This window comes from Perna viridis, chromosome 1, assembly GCF_037379345.1.
Source record: "Perna viridis isolate PV_CMFRI_1.1 ecotype Kerala chromosome 1, ASM3737934v1, whole genome shotgun sequence".
NCBI classification, from domain to species: domain Eukaryota; kingdom Metazoa; phylum Mollusca; class Bivalvia; order Mytilida; family Mytilidae; genus Perna; species Perna viridis.
Window position 1 is genome coordinate 20373142 of NC_142445.1, and position 18167 is coordinate 20391308.

The window sequence follows — 18167 nt, forward strand, 5'->3', positions numbered from 1 at the left end:
ATTTTAACCAAATTTGGGGCCCTTTTACTTGCGATGCTTTCGCAGATTGTTCGAATTTTAAAGTAAACAAATTCTATTCAGCGTTCTGGGTACCCGGTTCATCGGGCGTAGATGCAAAGAGATGAAAAAAAATTATCAAGAAAAATGTTATTGAGGATTTAAGTCAGATTTCCCAAGGGGAAATTACTTTCCCATAGGAGTTCCTATGGAAAAATTGCACATTTTCCTAGGAAATCTACATTTCCCGTGGGAAGTGTAGAGTTCCTATGGGAACTTGTTTCCCACGGAAGGATTCACTTTTCTTATAGGAACGTTTGTTCCCATGGGAAGTCTGATAAGCTATATTAATCATTCTAAAAACCCATTTTTATAATTTCAAAATTACAAATAACAGATTTCTTTAAATAAATTTGTTTTTAACCAAGGGAGGTAATTTTGTTGCATTAAGCAAAGGGGAGATAATTTTGATGAAATGTCATCTTTTTTTAAATATCAGAACTTGATTGTATCTTTAATACTTATATTAACAATTACAAGAACATTTTACAAGAAAATGAAACATACAATTTGTTTAATGTGTATTATTTCTTCGAAGTATTACTGTTTATGTAATATCTACAACAAAACAATTTGAATAGCATATCAAAGGTATAACAATCACCACACATACACGTTTTTTTCTCTCTCTCTCTCTCTCTTTTACAAGGTATGAGCCATCAATAACAACTGAAATCCACTAGTGTACCTTTAAACAGGTCATGTCTTGTAACATAATCTGGTCTGAAAAGGTCACCAAAAGCTGCATAGCATATACTTTGCATCTAGATCTCCATGTAATTTATAGGAGCTGTTTACTGCATATTCCTTTGATAATCCTGCAAAAAATTTCTCTTTTATCACACACGTAAGCACAGTGTAAGATAGTATGTTGACTAAATAACAAAGAAACAGGGAATACACACTAATATAGCTCGCTGTATGAAAACAGCTTTCATTATTCGTACTATACTTTTAAAATCTAAAATTTAATGTTACTTTGTGCAGATTTCAGCAGGCGCCTTGTAGAAAATCAGAAAAAATGACGAACGAGTGAATTATCCGGCATATGTGGTGTGGCACCCATAAAAATTGAAACTTATAGATACGAAGGTTTATCAATCGAAGATTCGAAGTTTTGATGATGAATGTGTTATGATCAATTTTATAGAAAACGAAAAGCACATGTTTGATGATGATTGGGGTTTTTTAAGGTCTCGACTATCCTTACGGATCTCGCACAACCGCCCCTAACGGGGATTCTGTTAGTAAATGTCTGTTAGTAGTTGGAGGTAGTGGAGCCCAGCCATCGGGATACCCGACCGAAGAACTCAGTCAGAGAATGTCCTACTAGCGGCGGCTGGGTTGCTGTGTTGACGCTCTGGCCTACTCCCAGACCCATCGTATGTCCCAGAGCGTTTCCCCCACTGGAACTGTTTGGGAGTACGTCAACGTGAAGAGTGAGAATAGGTTTTACTTGTATGCCTTTTATATTCCAAATTACGCAATGAGTTATATACCAGAGCTTGTGGTATTTGTCTGACATTACCTTCATACATTTTGTAATTTCTTTGATAAACTAATTAGGAAGTTAAATATCCAGTACAGTGTATATGTGTAAATTAACAGGTGATTTGAAGGGTTTCTCAATTGACACACGTGAAAACAAACAAGTGCACATAAGTGATGATTAGGATGTATGGCTTAAGGAAAAGAACGTAGAACTAAAAGTCACAGGACAGAAAGTCACAGTCTTGGTTTTAGTGAAAATTAGGATAAAAGGTCTTACATAATTACATTTTTTGGAATTATCCAGAAAACTATGTTATTTTATTGAATTTTATTCAATATTTTTTCTGTCTTGAATGCATATAAACAAGATGGTCGAAACAAATGATTATATTAATTTAACCAGAAAAGTTCTGTTAAAAAGATTATATATTTAGCATGATTTTTAATAGATCGGGGACACCCTCTGGATCCGCCGCTGTGTTATAAAATTAATCAGAGGTATTGTATTACAGTACACAATCGAATGACACGTCCGTTAATTAGAATTTAATAAACAGGAAATATGTACCAACCCGTACCCGAGACTCTAATCAACAAATTTATACATGTGTGCACGTATTACAATAACAAATCTAGCATTCCATGTGAAAAAGGTGTTTTAAAATCATGATATATACGAATGATAGCCCCGTGCAGGTCCGGGTGTTGAAAGAATAGGCCTGCAGCAGCGCTAAGCTGGTCGTAAAAGGCGACTAAATAGTGCTCAGAATCCTAGGGGCTAGGGCATTCTGCCCACAGAGCAACTGGGATGTGTGCCCCAGGTGGTGGAAGGGGGTACCCCTGGCGTGTTACATGCTGGAGTTGTCAGGCTATAATACGGAAAACCTGACCGCAAACCATAGTGGTGCACCGTGTTGGGAAAGATGCCACGTTCCTCGCACATTTTTCACAGAATTCTTAAATACCAGATCACAGGTTTGCATTGAAAATCGCCTAAGACAGTTATTCATTGCAAGAAGTTAAAAGATAGTAGTTTATGATTTTAGTTTCAGTTACCACAAATAAGGATTTGCATCAATAAGAAGTTTGGTGTACTTAATAGTATAACAGGGTATCTTCAGCATTGGGGGTCGGGGTGTCAAAAGAATAGGCCTGCAGCAGCGCTAAGCTTGTCGTAAAAGGCGACTAAATAGTGCTCAGAAAGCTAGCCGAATGGGGTACCACTGGCGTGTTACATGCTGGAGTTGTCAGGCTATAATACGGAAAACCTGACCGCAAACCATAGTGGTGCACCGTGTTGGGAAAGATGCCACATTCCTCGCACTTTAAAGAACCCTACTGTGGTATTCTCCCGGAGTAGGAACCATAGGGCTCCGCCACAGGAGGCCAAATTGCCCGACCCTACCCACCTCTCCCTAATTCCAGTGGCAATCAAAATTTGTCGACTCCATTGTCCTTGAGTCCCATCCCTCTTGCATTTCATCATCATTTCATGTTCATTTATCAATTTCATGTTCATCGTCTGAATATAGCTGAAATATTGCTGCTCGGACGTTAAACTTTTGTTTGTTTGTTTGTTGGGGTTTAACGTCCGAGCAGCAATATTTCAGCTATATTCAGACGATGAACATGAAATGGATGATAAAATGAACATGAAATGAAAAAAAAAAGAATGGGTCACAAGGATAATAGGGTCGACAAATTTTGATTTCCACTGGAAAAAGGGGGGATGGGTAAGGTCGGGCAATTTAGCCTCCTGTGGCGGAGCGCAAAGGTTCCTACTCGTATCGAATACCACAGCAGGGTTCTTTAACGTGCGAGGAACGTGGCATCTTTCCCAACACGGTGCACCACTATGGTTTGCGGTCAGGTTTTCTGTATTATAGCCTGACAACCCCAGCATGTAACACGCCAGGGGTACCCCATTCCACCACCTGGGGCACACATCCCAGTTGCTCCGTGGGCAGAGCGCCTAGCCCCCGGCTAGGTTTCTGAGCACTATTTAGTCGCCTTTTACGACAAGCTTAGCGCTGCTGCAGGCCTATTCTTTTAACACCCGGACCTGCACGGGGCCGGACGTTAAACCCCATCGAACAAACAATAAATGTTGCTTACATGTATGTGTAGAATACTGAGCATAGAAGAATTTAGGCTTTTAATTAAACATAGTTTCAGGGACATGCATGTGATGTTTGTGTTATTGAAATTAAATATTACAATGTATGATAATCATGAATAAAAAGTATCTTGACAGGTAATGTTCAATATTTAGATTTTAGCTTGCGATATCAAAATATTTAAAAATAGAGTTTTTTTTTCTTATAAAATACAAGAAATATATCCACTTTTAATAACTAACACTGGCTCGTTCTCAACAGGGTCGTTAGGGGTGCGAGATTCAAGGCCATGCACATTTATCATTTGTAGCTAAAAATATTTAAATTATCACTCAAATCAAAGTAAACACTTCTCAAGAATTTAGAACATTTGTTACGAGGTTCCACACTATCCATCCTAATCTACTACGTGTAGCATGTGGTGATCCTGCAGGACCTATAGCAATTTCGAATGGAGTAAATGCGTCCGGAACATTACTTCCGATCAGAATTCCTATTTTACTATCTATTGCGGGAATGTTTATGCCACTCAGATGAGACCATTGAGATATTTCGTCATCTAATTTTTGTATACACTGTAGGAAGATTTATTACAGAATTCAGGTCCATGTCACAAATTTGTAATACGTTAAAAGCATCGGTTTTTGTAATGGCACTACATTGTTCTAGTTTATGATTTTTGGTCTTACAGTATGAACATTCTACTATATTTGAGTCTATATTATCCTTCGTTTGTTCTATATTGGTAGCAAGCGCACTACTGGATCTGACGTTTCTTCATTGACCTCGACCTTTGTCATGTGAATCATCTTTCATAGTTTTGGCTGATATAGCTCTGGTACCATATGTATAGTCTTTTATTTTATTCGCCTCTCTTTGTACAAACGGTCTTGCATATGAAATGGTAGTTTGCACATCAGTCTCTTAATGTTCTCAGAATATTGTAGGATCTTTAAAGCATCAATGCTGTATGCAGCATTTTCACATTCAATCAAAAACAATGAGAATTCATCTAGACCTTTGGGATCATTTGACTTTATAACTGGCCAATCAAGAGCTTTCGTAATAAATGCACTAGCGATAATTTCTGATCTACCGTATCTTTCCTCTAATAGTTGCATTGCGGCTTTAAATGCATAATCACTGATCATGTGACTGAAACCTGTGATGACCTTATTTGCCACACCGTAGGTAAATTGTTCTAAAAAGTTCATCTTTTCATCCTATGTTTCATAGTTTTGGACGACTTTAGCATTGTACTGACGAACAAACTTTCTAAATTGTAGCGGATCACCTCCAAACTTTCTAATGTCAGACGCTGGCTTTCTGATATTTCTGACCAAAGCTTCCATAGTTTCTGTAGTATTATATTGTATCGATAGTAGATTCTTGATCTTTCACATTTTGAGTATTATCATAATTTGAAACTACATAAGTTCTCGGAGTTGGTGGGAAAACAGTTCTTTCTGCATGTACATTCAAATTAGTGTCAATTGTACTCGGTAGCCTATCATTTGATTTTCTTGTAGGTAAATTTAAATCTTGTCGAAATGGTTTTGCGTTTGGATCATGTGTTTCTAAAGTACGACTTAAAACTGCACTTTGTCGACTTCTCCTGTCGGATACTTCTGAATCAGATTTTTCTATTTGTTCATACCTTTCGAGCACTTTAGTTTTAGCTTCTGATACTGCAATTTCTGTAAAAGGTTCTAATTCTTCCTTTTCTATTTGTAACTGAACCTTTGCTAATTCGAGTCGTTTCTTCTTTTGTAAAGCTTCTCGCCTATATTCTAACTCAATTTTATGTTGCTCTTCAGCAAGCTTTTTCGACGAAAGTCTACTCGTACGAGATGAATGAGAAGAACGGCTTGTACTTCTAGAACTAGCTTCAAAATGTCTGTCTATTGAACGCTTAAAATCATTCAGAAATTTGTCTCTGTCCTCATACACCTTTACGTATGTTTCTTTATCTTATGTTGGGACTCTAGCCATAAAGTTCTGATGACGTTCAATATAAACTTCATATTTATCCATATAAAGATAATACAGAACTCTGACTTGTTCATATGTAGAATCACTTCTCATAGAATGTAGGATTTTCTCTGACTGTAAGCGAAGTTTATTAAAGAATTCAGTCAGTTTTTCGTTCTCATATTGTACACCTTTTTGTGTGAATACTCTTTGTCGTACAAATTCATCTACATTAACTTCAGTACCTTTCTGATCGTCTTTTTTAGCATCTAGATCTAGATCGCCTTGTATATCGTCTTGACCAATCATTTCTTTGTAGAAGTCAATACGTCAATGATGTAGGTAGCTAGGCCACGAATATACCATCATACCAAATCAGTTCAAATGTTCTTTATTATCATCTCATGGAATTACATATGAAAGGTTTGAATCATCCCCAGCAGCTCTAAAATAACTTCTTACCCTGCTCACCAAATCCATAGTGACATAAATTTAGACGCAATATCAGCAATATCAACAATACCTGCAATACCAACAATACCAACAACTGCGCATGTTCCAGTATATTATACATGACATGTATTCTATGTGTATGTTCTATGTGTTTTTCAATGTAATATCATTCAAAATGCATTCCCAATTGAAAGCATACTCAAAACACTCAATATGATGTGTAAAAGAAGCAATATCATGGTTTCATAAAGGTTGCAGAAAATATACATAAAATCAACCCTTCACGGTCATGTGTTCGATTCCGAAAATGCATGCAAGCTCAAAAGTACAATTTAATGGTTGTTCATACCTTTTATGCATTTACACCAATTATATAACTCATAATAAAGTAAACATACCGTATTGTTTGACAATGGTATTCATAAATATCTTCATTTCATCAATTTATACGTATGACTTTCATTGTTGACCTTGTTTACATTCTCAATAATTATAGTATTGGATACGGAAAAAGTACTAAAGTCCGGTCACGAAATTAAAGTGTTCATTCAATCATTTTGGTCACTACAATGATGTTGAATTTATATAAAGTATAAAAACTATAGTATTTTCTCTGTATACTGCCATAACTCGATTCCCTGCGATCGAACTTGTAAACTGAGAGTGTCTACATGTAACAGAGCAACTGCCGTATTTTGCCGACATCGTCAATTAATCAATGGTCTGAATTGAGCATTGGGAAAGCATAGTCGTTGTTGGTGATTTTTGAGGTCATTGCATTGTCTAAATTAGACATTTTCAGATAACAGCAGGGGACGGAAGAATCCAAGCCCGACCCTCCTGCTACATAACTTTTGGTGACCAGTGTGGGGAATGTAATAGTTGTGCTAGTGCTAAACCAGGTACAGGGATAGGAAGAGCTCCGTTACAACAGTCGGCCGTAGGATCACTTTTTGATAGGATAGGAATTGATATAATGGGCCTTGTCCAGTCAGTGGAAACGGAAATGAATATATAATTGTAGTTTGAGATTATTTTACGAAGTGGCTTGAAGCTTTTGCTGCGGTAAATCACACCACCCTTACAGTGGCTGATAAACTAGTGACTGAGATTATTTGTAGGTTTGGGGTTCCAACTTGTATACATTCTGATCAAGGTAGAGAGTTCGAGTCTGAATTGTTTCGTAATGCATGTAGGATGTTAGAAATTGAGAAAACTCGTACAACTCCTTATCGCCCAAATTCTGATGGCTTAGTTGAAAGGATGAATCGCACTTTAAAACAAATGATTTCAATTTTTGTCAATGAAAATCGAAGTGACTGGGATGATCACTTTCCCTTTTTGTTAATGGCGTATAGGGCAACAGTGCAAGAAAGTACTAGTTTTTCACCTTTTAGAATGATGTTTGGGAGGGAGATGTCATGTCCTATAGATATTGTTGCTGGGAATCCATTTCAAGAAATAGAGCCTAGGTGTCCTATTCAGTATGTAGAATGGTTGAAGGCTACTTTAGAACAGACATATAGATTTGCCACATAACATTTGTCAAAGGCCGCATTCAGACAAAAGAAAAACTATGATCGGGGGGTAAAATCCCGTTCATATAGTAAAGGAGATCTTGTCTGGAGGTGGTATCCACCTTTTGCAAATGTTAAATTTGGACTGGGTTGGAGTGAACCTTACCAAATTGAACAAAAGATTACTGATGTGAATTACAAAATCAGAAAAAAAAGAAGTATAATAGTCCATGTAGACCATTTAAAACCTCATTTAGGTAGAGACTTGCCATATGAATGGCATAATGTTCAAGATGTTGAGATTGATTCGTCAAGTGTAGACGACACTCAATCGGATATGAATTATAAGTTTTCCTAATCCTAATGATAGTCAGGATATTGCAAATGACATTTCTGAAACAGAAGATAATAGGGGTGAAGAAACAGGGGACACAGAGGGGACTTACTCTGGCCTATTAAGAACTCCCCCGAAAAGAACACGTTGTGGTCGAGCCGTTAAAAAATCTCTTAAAATATTCTCCCTAAACAGTTAACAGATGTACATAGGGCAGTTATAAATCAAACCCTACATTTTAAGATTATTATTTTGTAAGTCTGACAAAGGAGTACAATAGATTTGGGAATAGTATTAGTACCAAATTTTATACGACTCCATGCAGAAGTGACAATTTTAGAATAAAATGTTCTTCTTTGAATGTGAAATTTTGTAAATATTTAAATGAAGTTATATGATAATATTTTGTTTTTTTTTTATATTTTAAATGCTTATTTTGATTATTTAAGTAGGTTCCTGAAGTCGACAATATAAAACAAGCTGTTGCAATAAACTGAATGACCGATATTCCAGAAATTAACACCATAAATCATAAGTACATAAATAGACAGAAGGCATAAATAAATATATATGTATATTCATATTTAGTGCTGAAATAATGTCTTATAATAGGGGTTTCTAGGCTTCCGAAGTAAAGACTTTAGGATAAAATAAGTGGATAATTACTCTAAATACTTTCAAATAATTAATAATAAAATAACAAAAATAGAGCTAAATACCAAATAATGGTTTAAACAGAACTTCCGAATAATAGTAGGGGTATCTGGTTTAGTTTTTTGTAATAAATAAACAAATGTCGATCGACAAATAAAACAAAAATTAACTATATAAATTTGTAACAGAATAAATGTCAAAATATGACTTGAAAGGTGCTTCTGAAATTATTTAGTAAGAGTATCCTGTTTGTTCTGTGTCAAATAAGTTTATATGCAATTTTTGAGTAGTTATTTATTCTGTGAGTTCTGAAAATGTTTAGTTCAGTCATATATAAATAATCAGGGCTTGGGAAAGTATGTTAAGCATAAAAAAGAAGTACTGGCTCCTGTATGTTTGACTAGAATTATTCATTTTACAAAAGCACAATACATAAAAAAAAAATGCCTGAACAAACATATTATAAAAACACTGTTTTTCAGATAGTACAACAATCATGGCAGATATCGATGTTTTTGAAGTAGATGAAAGAGAAGTTATTAAACTTGACGACGATTTAAGGGATGTATTTCCTAAAAATGGATTTGAATGCGATGTCGATGGATGTTCATCATTTTTACGTACATACGGAAAATATATTAAGCACTAGAAAATTTCTCACATCCGGACTATTCCTATATACAGATGCACTGCTGGTAGCAAACAATTTAAATACAAATGTGAAGTTAAAAGACATTTGAAGTTGGCACATAAATATACAGAAATAAAAATTGCCGAGAGTATGAGCAATTCAAAAGCAGAACATCTACAAAATAGTAGATTTATAGATCCTAAGGCACAATTACTCTACAAAAATAGACTGAAGAAGTTTATATATTTAAATATGTTTCTGTAATTACTTTAATTATTTATCTGATATCTTATAGATGCCTACCTTCGACATATCTGTTGCACCATTTGTTAAAACTAGTGAGCAGCCAGTGGCTGAGTATTGGCCAGAGCATGCCTTTTGATGTAAAGGGGTGTGAAACCCCTGTCATCAAACGTTTTGCAATGTATTGCAAGCATTGGTGGAGGTTCCACGAGAAGAAAACGTCTATACTGAGTTGCCGTCTTTGTGATAAGAATACGGCAAGAAGGTGTCAGTTGAAACAACATTTGAAGAAGTTTCACAAATTGCAAGATTCTGCTTTGGAAGATGAATTACGCAATACTTCGTCAAAAATGGTGGAAAATATGAACTATATTGAACCAGGGAATACTACAAAGAGAATCGTCAGGCCGAAAGTGAATGTCGAAGCACGTGAAGAAGCTAGGAGACAAAGAAGGATCTTACATGAACAATTGGTACATCAAAATCTATTCCCAAATTTGGAAGGGGCTGTTCTCGTACCAAGAGATCATGAAGCACATTTTTTTCAAAGTACCGGAAAGAAAAGGAGGACAGGTCTTACAACTAAAGAAAAAAACCAGGATGGTGACAATTGTGAAATTTGAACTTTATTTAATAAACATTTTAATTAATAAATAGCGTATCTTAAACTTGAAAATATGTTTAAAATTTTTGCTCAATCGTTTTCAAAATATATTTCGATGAAATTCTATTTTCAATATAATTTTAATCTAAGGAGGGGGGAGGAGTGTGACGATTTCGCCTATAGTCATGATTTCTACATATATATATTTTCAAAAAAATTTCGAATTGTCTTGGAACAACTAGTAGCTATAGTATGGCTCACTTTTAACACACGATTTCATAATGAAATAAGTGTTACGTGAACTTTTGGAAAGTCACTAATGTGACAATACTCCCAATAGAGTAAAATCTGACAAAATGTTTTATTTTTCAGAAGCTCCTTTACTACTAAAACATGAATTATAAATAGGTAACTTGTTTACTTAAATAACACCACAGCGTGTTTCTTTTCTTGTCCTTTTTTTGTCCTTCATATCCAAATTCTAGTTGAAGGTTAAAATGTAGAACTGTGTTGCCGGACTTACAAAGTACATGTCTTGAGATGTAAGTAATAGATTTAAATACGGGTGTTTTTGGTGCTTATTAGGGAATAAATAAGTGCAATAGTTAAACTACAATTAATTTTGCTAGCTAAATACACATTCAATATATTTTTGATACTCATTTAATTTACAACTGTTGAATTGAAATGTTTTGATATGACATTGTTATGTTTGCATATACATTATGTTGAATTTATATAAAGTATAAAAACTATAGTATTTTCTCTATATACTGCCACAACTCGATTCCCTGTGATCGAACTTGTAAACTGAGAGTGTCTACATATAACAGAGCAACTGCCTCATTTTGCAGACATCGTCAATTAATCAATGGTCTGAATTGAGAATCGGGAAAGCATAGTCGTTGTTGGTGATATTTGAGGTCATTGCATTGTCTAAATTAGACACTTTCAGATAACAGCAGGGGACGGAAGAATCCAAGCCCGACCCTCCTGCTACACCAGCAACAAATGGGTGGTATTACATTGAAATCACCATGTCTGTCAGTTTGTCCATCCAACATTCTGTCCTTGGTAGAAACAGATGTTCTATATTACTTTGGTTCTATTCATTGTTTAAAGCGTAAGTTTAATTGACACAAAATAGAGCTTTTTCGTCACATTTTATGTGAAATATAAATTTTGAAACTGTGGTACTAGTATTTAGAATTATTATTATTTTGTTTTTTGTTTTTTTTTTTATTTAGGATATTACCATGTTGCGATCATTTTGTTTACATTTGCCTGACTATCAGTATACTTTGTAAGTGCATAACCTCCTTACCTGTTCAATGGATTTGATGAAACTTGCTTGAGGTGGGAGATAATCTAACAGAAGAGTTTTACATCTTTAAATAAGTTGCCCCGTGCAGGTCCGGGTGTTAGAAGAACAGGCTTGCAGCAGCGCTAAGCTTGTAAAAGGCGACTAGATAGTGCTCAGAAACCTAACCGGGGGCTAGGCCCTCTGCCCACAGAGCAACTGTGATGTGTGCCCCAGGTGTTGGAATGGGGTAGCCCTGGCGTGTTACATGCTGGGGTTGTCAGGCAATAATACGGAAAACCTGGCCGCAAACCATAGTGGTGCACCGTGTTGGGAAAGATGTCACGTTCCTCTGTGGTATTCGATAGGAGTAGGAACCTTTGCTTAATTGCCCGACCTTACCCATCCCTTGCTTTTTTCTAGTGGCAATCAAAATTTTCCGACCCCATTATCCTTGTGTCCCATCCCTTTTTTTTCATTTCATCATTTCATGTTCATTTTGTGATCCATTTCATTTTCATCGTCTGAATATAGCTGAAATATTGCTGCTCGGACGTTAAACCCCAACAATCAATCAATCAATCAATCAATCTTTAAATAAGTGACCATACATAAGCATGTAAAACCCTTTTGTAAGATTTTCTCCCACACACTGCAAGTGCCCTCGACATTCACAGAGATTGCTCACAGTTAGAAATATTTTAAATAGAAATGCAAGTAAGGCTTTTGAAACAAGTATATTATATGCTGTAAATATGTGAGTCATATTTTAGCTGTTATTACAATTTATAATGATCTTGCTCTTCTTATGTCTATGAGAATATTTACCAATACCTGTAAAATATTTCTCTTCTCTAAACAGGGTCTAGCCCTGTGTATGTCCGGGTGTCAAAAGAATAGGCCTGCAGCAGCGCTAACCTTGTCGTTAAAGGCGACTAAACAGTGCTCAGAAACCTAACCGGGGGCTAGGGCGCTCTGCCCAGAGAGCAACTGGGTTGTGTGCCCCAGGCGTAGGAATGGGGTACCCCTGGCGTGTTACACGCTGGGATTGTCAGGTTATAATACGGAAAACCTGACCGCAAACCATAGTGGTGCAACGTGTTGGGAAAGATGTCACGTTCCTCGCACGTAAAAGAACCCTGCTGTGGTATTTGATAGGAGTAGGAACCTTTGCGCTCCGCCATAGGAGGCTAAATTGCCCGACCTTACCCTTCCCTTCCTTTTTTCTAGTGGCAATCAAAATTTGTCGACCCTATTATCCTTGCGTCCCATCTCATTTTTCTTTTCAACATCATTTAAAGTTCATTTTATCATCCATTTCATGTTCATCGTCTGAATATAGCTGAAATATTGCTGCTCGGACGTTAAACCCTAACAATCAATCAACCAATCATGTTTTTTTTACTACTTATGCAAAAGAATACCATGTGATATGCTTTATTTCAAGACCTTGTGTGAGATTCATCAGTGGATAGTTATTCTACCTGATCACAGATATTTCTAAAACTTTTATGTAGAGTCTGTTATATCTTTTGATTGTACTAGTACTAACAGGACAGATTCATTTCATTGTGAAAATTGTTCATTCTTTAATACAAGAAAAGACCTGTTTGAAGACACACCAATGGAATGCAGTTGTGACTTTTCACTGAGAAAGAAAATGCTCTTATGTGTGGTTATTGTTATACTTTTTGATATCATTCTACTCAAAGTATTTTGTTGTAGATATTACATGAACAGTAATACTACGTACTGTTCGAAGAAATAATACACATTAAACAAAAATTATTTGTTTCAATTTCTTGCAAAATGTTCTTGTAATTGTTATTTTTTCAAAACTCGTGATACGGTTTATTATATTTCTTTTTAAAACAGTTACTGTATAAGAATTGAAGATACTATCAAGTTGTGATATTTTAAAAAAGATGTGTAATATTTCATCAAAATTATCTCCCCTTTGCTGAATGCAGCAAAATTACCTCCCTTGGTCAAAATAAATTTATCTGAAGAGATAAAATGTTTGTAATTATGAAATTATAGAAAAATGGATTTTTAGAATGATTAATATAGCTTATCAGATTTCCCACGGGAAGAGTCCACTCTTCTCGTGGGAACTAAAGTTCCTATGGGAAAATTGAATCCTCCCAATGGGATCTCCAGATTTTCCTATGGGAAAAGTAATTTTACCGTGGGAAATGTGACTTAAATTCTTACTAACTTTTTTCTTGATAATGTTTTTATCTCTGCATGTCAGGTATGCTTAGGCTTCTATAGTACTACATGATCAGCAAAAAAATAATCCTACACTTTTCTTTAAGCATGGCAAATTTGTCCCGCTGAGAGTTGAAAGTTTATTTTCTATGGAAATCGGGAACGTGACAAAGGCGGATGTGGTAGTGCAGCATATTGAGCAGACGTGTTTATGCAATGCATGATCGAGTTGTAGAATTAATAACATTCGCGGTCAAAACAAAAAACAAAAAAGGAATCTGCCAACCAGCAAACTTAATGGGTATCGGATCGTCTAGTCATGACGATGCAGCACAAACAAAAAAATTATATGTCTAAAGGATTGTACAACGATACCGATAAAAATGTTAATAGACTATAATAAAATATATAATGAGCAAAATTTTGTAAAGTTGTTTAGTTCTTCTTCGTCATATGTCCACTTCACATCCACGTCGTCAATAAACCTATACCAGGACAGAGGCTTTTCTATAGAGGATTCAAGTAGTACTTTTTCAAATTTTCCCATGAAAATGTTGGCATAAGACGGAGCCATTTTGGTAACAATAGCTGTGCCATTTATTTGTAAGTAATGGGCTCCATTAAAAGTAAAATTGTTCTTTTTTAAAACCATTGTGAGCAAAGTGATTAGGCAGTCAGTAGGTGGAACTATGACCTCCCGACAGTCCCATACTTCTCTGCAAGCCTCGATACCATCAGAGTGAGGAATGTTGGTATGGAGAGATGTAACGTCCATAGTGACCAGAGTGGTGTTTGGTGGAAGGGGATTCAGAGCCTGCATCTTCTGTAAGTAATCAGTCGTATCTTTTATAAATGATGGAAGTTTTTCAACATGTGGGCGTAGATAAAAGTCCACGAATTCCGAAATTTTCTCTGTTGGATGGCCGTTAGCAGAGACTATAGGTCTACCTGGGTTGTTAACTTTGTGAATTTTGGGGAGTAGGTAAAATCGACCAGATTTAGGATTTTCAGGTTTCAGAATATTCAATAGTTTTAATGTCAATGTGGTTATTTTCGTACATTTTGTTTAACTCATTTTTTATTTCGTCCGCAAAGGATTGAGTGGGGTCTGTTGTTAATTTGATATAAAAACGGTCGTCTTTAAGTTGACGCTCGGCCTCATTAATGTAGGCGGATTTGTCCATGATCACTACAGCGCTGCCTTTGTCTGCAGGTTTTATTATGATATTGCCATTGGTCCTTAGACCTTGAAGTGCAGCACGTTCCCCTATTGTTAAATTATCGTGACTCTCCATGTTGACCCTTACATTTCTTATTAAGTCAGATTTTACATTATCAATAAATTATTCCAAAGTTTAATTTTTGCTCTTTTTAGGGACCCACTTACTTTTATAAACCGATAGTTGTTTTCATCGTCTGAATCGATCGCTCTCATTTTGACCCTCACTCTCTTTTGAGCCAAAGTACTCGTTGATCGTCAAACTTCTGGCGAAGTTATCAAGTTCCTCAATCAGGATGGCTTCATTTACAGGACCTGAAACTGGGCCATTTTTTACTGAAGCATTAATACTCTAGGGGTTTTGACATTGAAAAATATGTCAATATAAGCGATTTTTCGGCGGGGTACATTTTTTTTCCGCAAAACCCTAAATGTTACCGCAACTTTCTTGGTACCATTGTAAAGCGGAGACATTGGACTACACGATAATACCTAAATTTGTTTAGTGTGCTCTCACATGCTATCCCAGAAAGCTTAGAGGCTCAAACAATTGAGTAAAAAAATCTTGGCTTTTTGACCCAGGGGGTACAAATATAGGCGTATACTGAAAAAGAATCCGGGAATATTCTTTGGCGACAAATTGATTTGGTAATTGGAGGTATGAAGGTACCTGAAAATCACCATGAAGGTGATGAGTGGGGGTTCACGTTGGACCCTCCCAGCCCATGGACTACATAACTTTCAATTCTTACTTTCATAAAAAAAAATAGTATTTCAAACCTTAAAGAGAAAGCAGAAAATTTTGTTAAAGGTTCAAGCGATGTGAAATATGTATATTAAACAAAACTGTGAACATCTAAAGGAAAACAAGCGAAAAAATATTATACAGCACAAACGAAGGTAGAAAAAAGAGCAACTCCTATAAAATCGCAAATATTTCAGCGATATTCAGGCGATAAACATGAAATTGATAATAAAATGAACATGAAATGATGATGATGAAATGAAAAAAGGGATGGGACACAAGGATAATAGGGTCGACAAATTTTGATTGCCACAAGATAAAAGGGAGGGATGGGTAGGGTCGGCCAATTTAGCCTCCTGTGGCGGAGCACAATGGTTACTACTCCTATCGAATACCACAGCAGGGTTCTTTAACGTGCGAGGAACGTGGCATCCTTCCCAACACGGTGTACCACTATAGTTTGCGGTCAGGTTTTCCGTATAACAGCCTGATAACCCCCAGCATGCAACACGATAGGGGTACCCCATTCCACCACCTGGGGCATACAAGCTTAGCGCTGCTGCAGGCCTATTCTTTTAATACCCGGACCTGCAAGGGGCTCGGGAGCTAGGTCCTCTGCCCACAGAGCAACTGGGTTGTGTGCCTCAGGGGTACCCCCGAGCCCCGTGCAGATCCGGGTGTTAAAAGAATAGGCCTGCAGCAGCGCTAAGCTTGTCGTAAAAGGCGACTAAATAGTGCTCAGAACCCTAGTCGGGGGCTAGGGCGCTCTGCCCACAGAGCAACTGGGATGTGTGCCCCAGTTGGTGGAATGGGGTACCCCTGGCGTGTTCCATGCTGGGGTTGTCAGGCCATAATGCGGAAAATCTGACCGCAAACCATAGTGGTGCACCTTGTTGGGAAAGATGCCACGTTCCTCGCACGTTAAAAAATTTTACTGTGGTATTCTCCCGGAGTAGGAAGCATAGGGCTACGCCACAGGAGGCTAAATTGCCCGACTCTACCTATGTCTCCCTATTTCCAGTGGCAATCAAAATTTGTCGACCCCATTGTCCTTGTGTCCCATCCCTTTTTCATTTCATCATCATTTCATGTTCATTTTATCATCAATTTCATGTTCATCGTCTGAATATAGCTGAAATATTGCTGCTCGGACGTTAAACCCCAACAAACAAACCTAGCTCCCGACTAGGTTTCTGAGCACTATTTAGTCGCCTTTTACGACAAGCTTAGCACTGCTGTAGGCCTATTCTTTTACAACCCGGACCTGCACGGGGCGTTTGGAAAAGGGGGAGCATTTCCTATGTCTTGCTGCTCAATGAAGGGTCCTGATGAAATAGGACTTATCTAATTCAGACAGGGGTCGTTGGTCATATAGGAAACGGGCATTCGATATTGGTCAATCAGGCCACGTAAAACGGGTATTCCATATTGGTTAATCAGGCCACTTAAAATAGGTATTCCATCTTTGTCAACCAGGCCACGTAATTCAGGTATTCCATAATAGTCAATCAGGCCACTTTAAATGGGTATTCCATATTGGTCAACCAGGCCACGTAAATCGGGTATTCCAAATTAGTCAACCCGGCCACGTACATGTAAAATGAGTATTAAATATTGCTAAATCAGGCCACGTAAAACGGGCATTTCATATTGGTCAATATTATTGGATGGTTTCTTGTGTCTGTATTGTGTTAAATTCCAAGCTCGCTTTTTTAATGTATATTAGATAAATATTGTTATCAAATCTTAAGATTATTGAAGGAAATATACTTAATAGCAAAATCTGAAACTACAAAAAAGTGTAACCTTGCGTTAACTGCAGAGTAAGTGTAGAAAAAACGTCTGACCTTCGTATGAGTAATTTAGATTGGAATGTAGAGGTGTACAACTTCTGTTTATCAAAATGCCTACTATATAACTAGTACACCATCATGTACAAATGTTTTGTATAAATGATAAAATTGACTAAATTGGTGGATAATGTTTATCAGTTGGTATATTTGGTAAACAGGAAAATTAATAAAACTCAGACGCTTAGGGATATATTAAATAATATTATTAATTAATATTAATTAATATATTTTGAATAATTTCATTTGTCACAAGAAAGTCACATGGTTCGCTATATTTTGGTAGGTTGCACAGAAATCTTTAAAACTGGATAAAAAAACAGCAGATTGCATGGACATATTGCACATCATTTCATAAGAAAGTTGAAAAGTATAAATCATTTATAGTATGTCAAAGAACACAATGACCCAATCAGTATGTAAAAAATCTTAACACTGACATGTGACCGATATTCTGGTTGGGACAAAAGTCTATATGGCTTTCCTAATCTGTTTCATATTTGTGCAAGAAAACTGAAATTTTGATTAAATTGGAAATTGATAATATAATAGTTGTAAGCTTTCCAGTGAGTCGATACGATGCGTATATCGACCAGAAAAAACTTAATGACACTCGGACTTCGTCCTTGGACAATATGTTTTTCTTAGGTCAATATATCATCGTATCAACTCACAAAAAGGCTATAATTGTATAATATGTGTTTGAGGATTGTATTTTGATTTAATAAACCGCGTATTGTAGATTACAAAAATATAGGATACATGCGTTT

At 36.4% G+C, this 18167-nt stretch overlaps 1 long non-coding RNA gene across 1 annotated transcript; it reads right to left on the minus strand.

Moving 5' to 3' along the window:
• Positions 1-480: 480 nt before the first annotated feature.
• Positions 481-6603, minus strand: LOC148627688 (uncharacterized). The gene is made up of 2 exons (XR_015921348.1): positions 6488-6603; positions 481-875 (listed from the first exon to the last, which is right to left on the minus strand). It is a non-coding gene; the product is annotated as an uncharacterized LOC148627688 (long non-coding RNA).
• Between the last annotated feature and the right edge of the window lie 11564 nt (positions 6604-18167).